We start from the raw sequence: 12120 nt of genomic DNA, 5'->3' as shown, positions 1-12120 counted from the left end.
TCAACTGATGGACATCCATTCAGTTTCATTTCTAACCACTACAAAAGGGCCCCACAAACTTGACAAAGGTCCCTTTCCTTCTTTTAAATCTCTTTGGGATATAATCCCAGTAGTAACACTGCTGGATCAAAGGGTATGCACAGTTTGATAACTTTTTGAGCATAGTTCCAAACTACTCTCCAAAATGGTTGGATTCGTGTAACTTATCATGTTAATATGGTTTATGAGGTTTTGTATGTTACTCCCTTCATGAACAATGAACTTGTTGAGGGAAGGGAAGATATGTTATCTAAACTTTGTCTTTACCATTGCTCAGCACACAATGGGAGCTTAAATGTTTGTGGTTCTGTCACCCTTCTTGTTCTCTCTTCCCTCTTTCTACCTTCCCTCCTACTTTCCTCTTCCCTTCCTCCTGCTTTCTTTTTCTTTCCTCTCATATTTCTGAGGGTACCTTGTTCTTAGGATCCCAGAAGACTGAAGGGAGACTGCATGTAACTTTATCTGGTCCCCAATGAGTCTCACCCCATGATCCCTATCCCCACCTGAATCCAAATGCTAAGGAAATTAGGAAGTTCAAATGTGGATAACTCCTCTGGGTAAATCACATCTCCAATTCTTTCCCTCCTTCAAGACAGAAGCTGAAAGAACATACAGTCCAACCCCTTTATTTCCCACAAGGGGAAACTGAAACCCAGAGAAGGAAATGGTCACACTCAAGGTCACACAAGGAATTGATGGCAGAGCCAAGAGCTAGAATCCAGGTCTCCTAACTCCTATCCCTATTTTAGTCTACAGGGATGTCTTCCTCCACTCACTTTGTACTCATCTTACCTGTTGCAGTAGAAAGAAATAATAGATTCGAATACAATCTTAATTCCATGCAATTAAGTTCTTTTTTCTGTGCTTCAGTTTTCCATCCTCAAAATGAAAGTGTTGACTAAGTGACTTTTAAAATTTGTCTCTAGCTTTAACATTCATGACATCCTCTAATAACATCCATAATGCTATCTATTTTCCTTCTCCTGAACTAAACTTGCATTAATTTATCAGAATTTTTTTTCCAATAAATTAATCAAGTTAAAACACCATGGGCAGGTAGTTGTGCTAGGCAGTTGCTAAGAGTGAAATATAAAAAACAATTCCAGCCCCTGCCTTCAGAAAGTAACAAAATCGAATAGAAAGGAAAAGTTCCCAAATAGCTGTGCTACAAGGGAGGGAAAATAGTGTTTGAAAAATTTGGGTCAATATATTTTTGCATGACTAACCCCCTAAATCAGGTATTAATATATCCATGTCATCTTGTCAATCTTCAGCAGCCTTTGTGATTAAAAGTACAATTTCCTCATTCTGGAATTTACCACTTTGTACACACTGGTTCCTTCCCCTTTTTCTTTCCAAATTTATTCCACATTAATTCTTTTCAGGGAAACCAGACAACTTTATACCCCGAACCTGACATTCCATTTCCTATTTCTTTGACTTGCCCCTTAGTCTAGATTCCCTTCCTCCTATCCCTGTTTCTTTAAAATCTTAGTCTTCCTTCAAGATTCAGGTAAGCTGCCAGCTCTTACAGATGCTTTTATTGCTCCCCCAGAGCTCTCTATTCTCAAATATGCATTTACTCCATTTTCTATTTCCATGTTGTATCCCACTCCTTCACCCTACCATGCGAGCTCTTTGAAAGTAGAGAATGGCTTTCATATATATTCCTTATGCATATCTGGCAATTAAAAAATGTTTGGGGAATTGAAGCGAGATCTCTAGTGGAGTGTCCAAGGGATTGGCTTGTGTCCATGACCTAGTCAGTATTTGGTTAAAGGTATAGATGACTTGGGAGGGATAGTTAATACATTAAGTCAGGATCCAAAAGGATCTCAACAGGCTGGAATGAGAAGTTGAATCTACTTAGATGAAACATAATCAGGACAAATAAAATCAGTATGGCATAGTAGATAAAATGCTAGATTTGGAATTGAGAGGCCTGAGTTTGCATTCAACACTAGAGGCAAATGACTTAATTTATATATATATAATCTGGCTTTTCCTCATCTGTAAAATGGGGATAATGATACCTATGGTACTTGCCTCACAGGACTTTAATGAAACCATGTATGCAGGGTGTCCCAAAATTCTTTGTGTAGTTTTAATGGTATAAAATTGAACTAAGACTTTTGTAATACTTTGTATAAATTTTTAAGTGGTATATACATTTTACTATCATTACAATTATTATCCTCACCTTTATCCCACCCCCACCCCACCCCCCATAAAGTCTTACTCCCTGCATGAGTAGAAGCCAGAAAAGGAAGAAGTCCCTGCAGAAGCTGAGAGACCAGAGTCCACAACAAGGGAGCTGAGGGCCCATCCCACTGTCATCTGCCCTATCACCAGGGTTCATCTAGAGTTTTGCCTGTGAGTAACACAATTTAGGAAGGACATTGGGCAGCATAAGTGTGTGCAGAGGAAGACAAGCAGGAGAGTGAAAGACCTGGAGGCCAGGCAAAAGGAGAATCTGTTGAAGATGTTGTTGAAGACAATTTTCAGATGAAGAAATTAAAACCATTTCTAATCATATGAAAAGGTGCTCTAAATCACCATTCATCAGAGAAATGCAAATTAAGACAATTCTGAGGTACCATTACATGCTTCTCAGATTGGCTAATATAACAGGAAAGATAATGACGAATGTTGGAGGGGATGTGGGAAAACTGGGACATTGCTGCATTGTTGGTGGAACTGTGAACGGATCCAGCCATTCTGGAGAGCAATGTGGAACTATGCTCAAAAAGTTATCAAACTGTGCATACCCTTTGATCTAGGAGTGTTTCTACTGGAGATCTTAAAGGAGGGAAAAGAACTCACATGTGCAAAAATGTTAGCCCTTTCATAGTGGCAAGAAACTGGAAACTGAGTGGGTTGCCCATCAGCTGGAGAATGGCTGAATAAATCGTGGTATATGAATGTTATGGAATATTATTGTTCTGTAAGAAACAATCAGCAGCATGATTTTAGAGAGGCTTGGAGAGACTTACATGAACCGATGCTAAGCAAAATGAGCAGAATGAGAAGATCATTGTACACAGCAACAGCAATATTATACGATGATCAATTCTGATCAATGTGAGTCTTTCCAACAATGAGATGATTGAGGTCCATTTCAATAATCTTGGCATGAAGAGAGCCATCTGCACCTAGAGAGAGGACTGTGGGAACTGAGTGTGGATCACAACATAGCATTCTCGTTCTTTTTCTTGTTGTTTGCTTGCATTTTGTTTTCTTACTCATTTTCTTTCCCTTTTTGATCTGATTTTTCTTGTTCAGCAAGAGAATTGTATAAATATGTTTACATATATTTTTAATATGTACAACATATATTGAATTGCTTGTCATCTAGGGGAGGGGGTAGGGGAGAGGAGTAGAAAATTTGGAACAAAAGGCTATGCAAGAGTCAATATTGAAAAATTATCTGTGCATATGTTTTGAAAATAAAAAACTTTAATAAAAAAACCATGTTGTTAATATTTAGCCTGGAGAAGGACAGGCTTAATGAGGAACATGATAGTTATAGAAGAGCATGGTGTAGTGGATAGATTCAGATCAAGAAGGGGCTGGGCAGTTCCAATGATCTAGTGATGATGAAAGCCATCTATACCCAGAAAGAGAACTGTGGGGACTGAGTATGGATCACAACATAGCATTTTTACTCTTTTTGTTGTTGTTTGCTTGCACTTTATTTTCTTTCTCATTTTTTCCTTTTTGATCTGATTTTGCTTGTGCAGCAAGATAATTGTATAAATATGTATGCCTATATTCAATTTGCATATATATTGACTATGCTTAACATATATTGGATTACTTGCCATCTAGGGGAGGAGGTAGGGGGAAAGGGGAAATTGGAACACAAGGATCAATGGTGAAAAATTATCCTTGAACATGTTTTTAAAATAAAAAGCTTCAATTAAAAAAAAAAAAAGAAGGGGCTGGGCCTGGAGTCAGAAAGTCCAGTGTTCAAATTCCACCTCAGATACCTAATAGGAGTCACATACAATACCCTTCCCTCCATCTCAGCCCTAAACTTCTTTCCCATTTTCTTCTTCTTCTTCTTTTCTTTTCGTTCTTTTTTTTTTTTTTTTGCCCTGAGACAACTGGGGTTAAGTGACTTGCCCAGGGTCACACAGCTAGGAAGTTTTAAGTGTCTGAGGTCAAATTTGAACTCAGGTCCTCCTGAGGTGCTCAATCCACTGTGCCACCTAGCTTCCTCTCTCTGTTTCTTCTTTTATAAAACAGGGGGATGAAGTTAGATAGATGGTCACTTAGGCTCCATTCAGTTCTAAATATATGACCCAATAAAATAATCTGAGAATCTCAAAGTTAGAAGTGACTTTAGAGTCCAGGCAATCAACTGCCTGGTGATGTGGACAGAATACTGGTCTAGAATCAGGAAATCCTGAATTCAAATTCAGTCTCAGACACTTACTGTGTGATACTGGGCAAGTCAATAAACTTTGGTTTGCCTTGGTTTCCTCAACTGAAAATGGAAATGATAATAGCATCTACATTCAGGGTGATGTGAGGATCAAATGAGATAGTTATAAAGTGCTTAGCACAATGCCTGGCACATAGTAGGTGCTCTCTATCTCTTTACCTTTACCCACTCTCCACTTCTGGATTGCTCCATTCCAAAGTTTTTCTGAACAAGTTTAAATCGGTTCCTCTGTAACTTCTACCCACTGCTTCTGGTTCTAGGGCTGCGCAGGACAAGGCTAATTCCTCTTCCACATTTCATCCCTTCAAATACTTGATCACAGCTATAATGTTCCCTTGGCTCTTTTCTTAAATAGGCTACATATCCTAGCCTTCCAACTGATCTTTGTGTGGAATAACTTCTAAGCTTACAACCATCCGAGGCACTTTGCTTTGAGTGCTTTCTAACTTAGGAATGTCTGTCCGGAAATGTGCTACCCAGAACTGAACACAAGAATCCAGAGGTGGTTAGATCAGAATAGTCCTCTCTCCTCTTTAGAACTGAATACTATGCCTTTCTTAATGCCCTTTAAAAGATTATTAGCTTTTAAAATAACAATGATGATGATAATGATAGCTAGCATTTTTATAATGCCTACTATGTGCCAGGCACTATGCCAGTTGTTTAGTGTTCAATTGTATCTAATTCTTTGTGACCTCATTTGGGACTTTCTTGGCAAAGATCCTGGAGTGTACTTCTCCAGCTTATTTTATAGGTAAGAAAACAAACAGGATTGAGTGAGTCCATGGTCACATAGCTAATAAGTGTCTGAAGCTGGATTTGAACGCAAGAAGATGGCTTTCCATTGCACCACCTGCTTCCTTTTTGTCTGGTATAGTTTACTGTTATCTGACATCAATTTGCAGTGCACTAAAATCACAAAATCTTTTTTTTTTCAGATGAACTGCTGTCTAGACATGTCTTCTTCCACCTTGGATTTCTGCATCTGGATATTCTTAGCTCAAGTGTAAGATTTTATACTTATTTGTATTAAAGTTTATATTAATATAATACTTATTAGCATATCAAGCTCTTTTTGCATCATGATTCTATCATCCAATATATTAGGAATGCTTCCTAGCTTTTTGTTACCTACAAATTAGCGATTTGCCATTTGTGCCTTTAATCAGGACATTGGTAAAAAAAAAAATATTATACAACACAGAGTCAATCCCAAACCATTGGGTACTCCAATGGAGATCTTCCAAGTTGACCTTAAATCATTAATAATCTGTGACCAGAATCTATTCTTGGGTAAGCCTTGCTGGCTCTTGATGATCACTGCCTACTTTTTCCAGAAAACCAATATAATTGTAGAATTTGTCTAGTTCCCTGGCCCATAGTTTTCAGGCTTTACTTTCTTCCTTTTTAAACAAAGATGAGGAAAATATTTCATACCTTTCTTCAGTCCTGCAGCACCTCTCCTATTCTCTGCAGTCTTTAAGATGCCATAAATAGTGGCTGTTTTTTTCAGGACCCTTACACATAAGTTTACTCTGCTTAGTTCTAATGACCAGAAGAGGGGAAATTTTTAGATTCAGGTAAGAAAAAACTGCCTAATAATTTGAATTGTCCAAACAGGTATCCAATTCCAAACATGGAATCACTACTTCAGGAAAGAGTGGGTCCCCCCCCCCATCATTAGAAGGCTTTGAGGTAAATCAATGATCCTTTGCCTATGGTGTAAAGGCAATCAAATATGATAATGTATATAAAGTTCTTTGTAAACTACTCATAAACGTACTTTTGATATTATTGCTGCTTTAATGAATCTGTTATCTCAACAATGTGAGGAACTTCCTTCAGTGGTGCAGATTGCAAACTTTATCCTCACAAGACATTCATCTGGTGTGCTAAAGACACTTCACTTAATTAAATCACTTGACAATTAATAGATACTAATGGAATCCAAAAGTTGTTTAGTGATGATCTCTTGTTGCATTTTTAGATCATATTTCAGTTTGGTCCAGAATGTAAATAATGACTGCTCTAAAGCAGTCACATGTATGAAAAATTTGTGGGGGTTTTTTTTGGTAAAATATAGATATTAATTCCAGTTCATTAGAATATGTTATGCTAATTAGAAATAATGTAACCACTTCGTGGTATTCATTCTTTGTACTAATTGGGATCTAACTGTCTTATATAAAGTTATCTCTGTTGACTCAAGGATTCTTATAGGGTTTTTGATATATGGAAGCACCTTGTTGGAAGAAAACCTTTAAGATAGCAACTTAGTCTCCCAGATCAATTGTATTATAATAGTTAACAAAGAGAATAAGCACAAAGGGTATTTTATGAATTGTTCAATTAACAGTATGACTGTAAAGATGTGGTCTACAGTAGAATAACTTATGAAAATCTGCCCATTCTCTTCTTATAACTTCATCAAGGATATCTTTGATATACATATTATTTGCATAAGTATTTAGTAAGTAAAAAAGACTTAGCAGAGATAAGAAAGTAGGCATTTGGTTGAATAATTATTAATATTTTCTTGATTGCTTTTTTCTCCAAGCATTTTGGTACTTTTCTCTCTTTCAAATTCCTAAGACTTGATCCCTTAAAGGCCTCAGAATTTTTGTCTATAGCATGGACTTCTATGTATGCCAGCTAATTGGAATTCCCACTTTCATTTTGCCTTTTCTATGCCTTCCTAAAGCACATTGAGGTTTATGACATCATAATTCAATATGGAGTCTCCATTATAACTATAAATATCATCAAATATCAAACTGTAAATAAAAGATCTTCATCTTTCCTCCTTTTTCCCCACTTGTTCTCTTTCTAATTTCAGTCTTACAACTTAGTTGTAAATCAGAATACAAAGTTGCAATACAGTTACAATTCAGAGTAACTCTGGTTACTCTGACTTAATTGGGTTTCTTGCTAAGCTTTTTGTAAACAATATTTTTTTTCCTCCTCTGATGCTTTTTCCTCTTTTATAAGAGAATGTAGCTCGTGATCCTCCAACATCCTCTGATATAAGATTTTACAAATAATCTGTTACATTATTAAATTCTTGTTGTCCCTGGCTGCCATGCCTTCCCAGTGGGTAAGAAAATCGAGGGTCTGTTAGCTGAAACAGTATCCAGATTGTTTTCACTTGGAGACTGGTTTATGTTGTTGAAACTTCTTAAGGAATGGTTAGTCAGTAATGACCGCTTTTCTTTTTCTTTCTCTGTCCCCTCTCCTTTTTGGGGGCATCAATGGCTTGTTTAAATGGGATAGTTTGGAACTTTTAAAATTGTTCACCATGCCTTCTCATTTTTTCAAACATAGTTTTTATTCTGGTTGGTGTCCTAACAGGTACCCAGGTAGGTGATTCAGAAATTGGTAAGAAATTGATAAATTTCCTAACTTTAAATTTTACTTTTTTTGGTAAATAATTTGAAAATCACCATGAAAAGAATGTCCTCTCTTCCTGAGAAAGTACTCATTATATATAAGATTTTGAGTTCTTTCATTTTTACTCCTAAGGCATATCATCAACATATTTTTCACCATATTTCTCATGTCTGCTTTTGCCCTGAAGTTGCCACACACTGAAGTATATTTTGATATATAAACCTATATCAAACTGCTTATCTTCTCAGTGAGGGGGAAGGGAGAAAGGGAGAAAATTTGGAACTCAAAAATTTTTAAATCAAACGTTAAAAATTATTTTATATGTAATTGAAAAAATATTAATTTTAAAAAGTTAACTTAATCTAGAGGTTTTTACTCAAAGTCTTTATGGAGTTTTCTATCTTATCTTCTGTGGCAGATGCTGGTTCATAAACCAGAAGATATTATGGCACAATAGATAATGCCCATTTATTATTAAAGTTAAAATTCTGATTCTGAAATATACTGACTAGGTTATCATGGACAAGTCACTCCAGGGAATTCTAGCAACTCTCTGTTATAGATTGCAATACAGTTGCTGATTTGCATTGGGAATATCCCTCATGTGGTATTCTCTACTATGCTAAATCACAAATCTATACAAAAACAAATCCCCAATCTACCTTTCATTACCTTCTCGATTCTGCTCCTAACTTTTTTTCTGAACTTCAAAACCATGTTCCATCTATGGCTGACTCATACTAGAAATTCCCTCAGTGCCTAGATCTCCTCTTCCTTGTGGCCTCTACATCCCAATATATCCCAAAGCTTGGCTCCCTTCTCCCAAAGATGAATTCCTCCTAAAGCCTCCATTTATGGAATTCATCCCCAGCCAGCCAGCCTTCATACACTCCTGGGCCTTGTTTCTGACTTTCTGAATTTAACCCTGCTCAAAAAAAGGCCCACACTTCCAATATTAGGTTCTTTAGTTTCCAGCCCTTCCTTCTTTCCCACCCTTCACCCCAACCCCACCCTCTTTTCAGCTCCCTTTTGTGAATTGTTTTGCCCTATTAGAACATAAGCTTTTGGAAGGCACTTTTGGAAGCACTTCCTTCCTTCCTTCCATTATTTGACTCAAAGGAGACAATGTATATAACACACTTTATAAACTTTAGTGTTACATGACTGTCATTTGTTACTTTAAATTGTAGTTATCATGGTAGATAAGGATACTTCCTCCATTTTCTTTTTCCTCAACCTATTCCTTTTTCCAACTTCACTGTTCCTTTTGAGCTCACCACCATCTTTCCACTACCACAGGCTTGGTGTTATCCTTGACTCACACTCATCCTATATATCAAATCTGTTGCCAAATCTTGTGATTTTTTTTTTAACCTCCACTATCTCTTGTGCACATCCTCTTCTCTCCACTCACATGGTCACTAGTTTCACAAAGATCCTTGTCAAGTTTTTTTCAGTTTCAATAATCTTCTAATTAGGTGGTCTCTCTGCCCACTATTCCAACCCATTCTCCAAACTGCCAAAATAATTTACCTAAAGTGCATCTCTGACGACATCACTTAATAAACTTGGGTGGCTTACTACTACCTCAGTGATTAAAATAGTTCTTTACTTGGCATTTAAAGTCCCTCACAACCTAGTCCCTTCCTATTTTTCTAGTCTTACTCAGCTCTAGCACTTTACAATCCAGCTACAATGGTCTGATTACTGTCCGTCATACATCTCTTGATTGTTACCTTTTCTCTTGCTGTCGCCCATCTCTGTCCTCTCTGTCTTCCCTGAAAACTTAGATCAAAGCCCACCTTCTATAGGAAGCCTTTTCCTGGTCTTTCCTTCCTTTCCTCCCAGGATCCTCTGCCATTTACACTGTACATCTCTTGTGTGCAGTTATTTATAGTTTTCCCCTTTAGAATTTAAGTTCCTTGAGAGCAGGTAATGTTTTTCTCCCCTTCTCTGTATTGTCAGAACTCAGCATAGCATACTGTGACATATTTAACATGTATAGGACTGCTTACCATCTGGGAGAGGGGGTGAAGGGAGGGAAGGGAAAAGTCAGAACAGAAGTGAGTGCAAGGGATAATGTTGTAAAAAATTACCCAGGCATGGGCTCTGTCAATAAAAAGTTAAAATTTTACAAAAATAATAATAAAAATTAATTTGGAAATGTTTGACATCTGAAAAAAACAGAACTTAGCATAGCACCTGACACTTAGGGGGCATTCAATAAATGCTTGTTGACTGACTATACAAACCATGAGCATTACATGAATTGACCCAACATTCCATGAAAGGATGTGTCTTAACGAGCTGAACAAATAATCAAATCATCTTCTGCATTTGTCTCTCCAGAGAGAACCTAGGAGCCTCAAATTTAGCCATGACTTCTTTTTGTCCTCTGGTACCCTTTATTAAGAGAATATCAGAACCAGAATGTGTCACTTTCCCCAGGGTATATATTCCCACTTCTTGGTTCTCACACTAGACAAGGATTCACATTGAGTGTTATAGATGGTCTAAATGTGTGGAATTCCCAGCATCCTCTTCCCTCTTTTCTATCCCTCTCCATATCACTGCAGAGCTGGAAGGGGGTGAAGTATTATTCAACATGGAAGGTTCTGCACTGCATTGTATTCTTTGTATAAGGATTTCAGTAGTCCAAAGAATTCATCCCCAAGCATCAGCTGCTACCACTGAGTCTCCCACACTGAACTGCTGTTAATCCTTGGGAAAGTCTGTAGCCAGGACCATACTAGGTTTTGTAGTAGTATACAGCAGATCTTGTACTCTGGTGGCATAGCATTCAAGAATTCCAGGTTACCTCTGGTGTAGTTTAGATAAAGTTTAAGCGAGATACCTTCCGGTTTCCTTTCCAAATATAAATTCCTATGAGATAAATGCAATGGAGAAATCCAGGCAAAGTGCTGTAAGAAGTTTAAGAGGGAGATCCCTTCCATCTGGAGCAAGGGCAGAGGGGTACCAGGTATAGCTTCATGGAGGTGATGGCACATGAGCTAGGTTCAAAGAGAGGGATTCCAACAGATGGAGGTGGAAGGGTTAGTATGGAGGAGAAAGCATTCTAGGCATAGGAGATGGGAGAGAATGGCATAGGACAGCAGTCTAATTTTGCTAAAATATGGGGTAGATAAGGCTAGAAGGGTGATTTGGAGCCAGATTGTGGATCATTTTATACATTATTAAGAGTCCACCATGGATAGTTTTAACTAACAATGTTCCATTCTCCCATGCAGCTTACGGACCCTCTGAGGTTAGATGTTTTTCATCTATTTAACTGACTGCCAGCTTGCACACAGGAGATGCTCAGGAAATGTTTGTTGAATGAATGTTGGGCTTGTTGTAGGTGTCTAGGAAGTGCTCATTGCTTGACACAGTGAAAAAGCACTGCCTCTGCGGTCAAGAGAACTGGGTTTCAAATCCTACTAGGCTGCATGTTGCTGTGTGACTCCTTGGTTTGCAGGATAAAAGAAGGCATTGGACTAATTGGTCTCTCAAATCTTCAGCTACAAAATGATCCTTTCTAACCCAGAAATTGATGTGGGGGGAAGAGCCTCAATGGGAGTTCAGAAACCAGAATTCTAGTTCCTGTGACTATTATCTTTGTGACCTCGAGTGAGCATTTTTCTACTGCTGGCATCTCAATCTCCTTTGTAAACATGGACAACATTTGAAATCTTCCTTTATAATGGGGAGGTAAATGTGTCTTTCCAAAATTATGAGTCTTAATGCCCAGAGAAGGGATTATAGTTACTTCCCTTATTATTCTTCAGTGGATTTAGAAAGCCTACTTCCTTATCTCACCCATGATTTTATGACCTTTGGGATTAGTCACCTTTGAGTTGTAGGGATGTTCATGTTGGCTGTGCCTTTTTGAGGGTCTATGATTCCCCTTTCGGAGTCCCCACAATCAGTGTTGGCTGAGACATGGAGGTTCAATGGAGAAGTGATTTCTCCATATTAAGGACAGTTAGGGGAAGCAGATAGAGTGGCTCAGTGGGGATGCAGTCTCCCCATTTGGCTTATCCTAAGAGTTCAGGAGGGGTTTGAGGTAGTGGATGTTGTGAGTGAACCAGTGAATCCTGATAGGTCCAGTATGGGTCCTTCCTCTTGGGAAGTGGTCCAATGCCAAGGCTATAAGAAAACCTACAGGCTACTGTATACAGAAGGGTCAGGGATGTGAAGGAGCTGAGGTAGATGTGACCACAGTCCCAGGCTATATGAGGGCTTGGGAT

Source organism: Sarcophilus harrisii, chromosome 2 (genome assembly GCF_902635505.1).
Source record: "Sarcophilus harrisii chromosome 2, mSarHar1.11, whole genome shotgun sequence".
Lineage (NCBI taxonomy): Eukaryota > Metazoa > Chordata > Mammalia > Dasyuromorphia > Dasyuridae > Sarcophilus > Sarcophilus harrisii.
Note: the sequence above shows the minus strand (reverse complement) of the source record.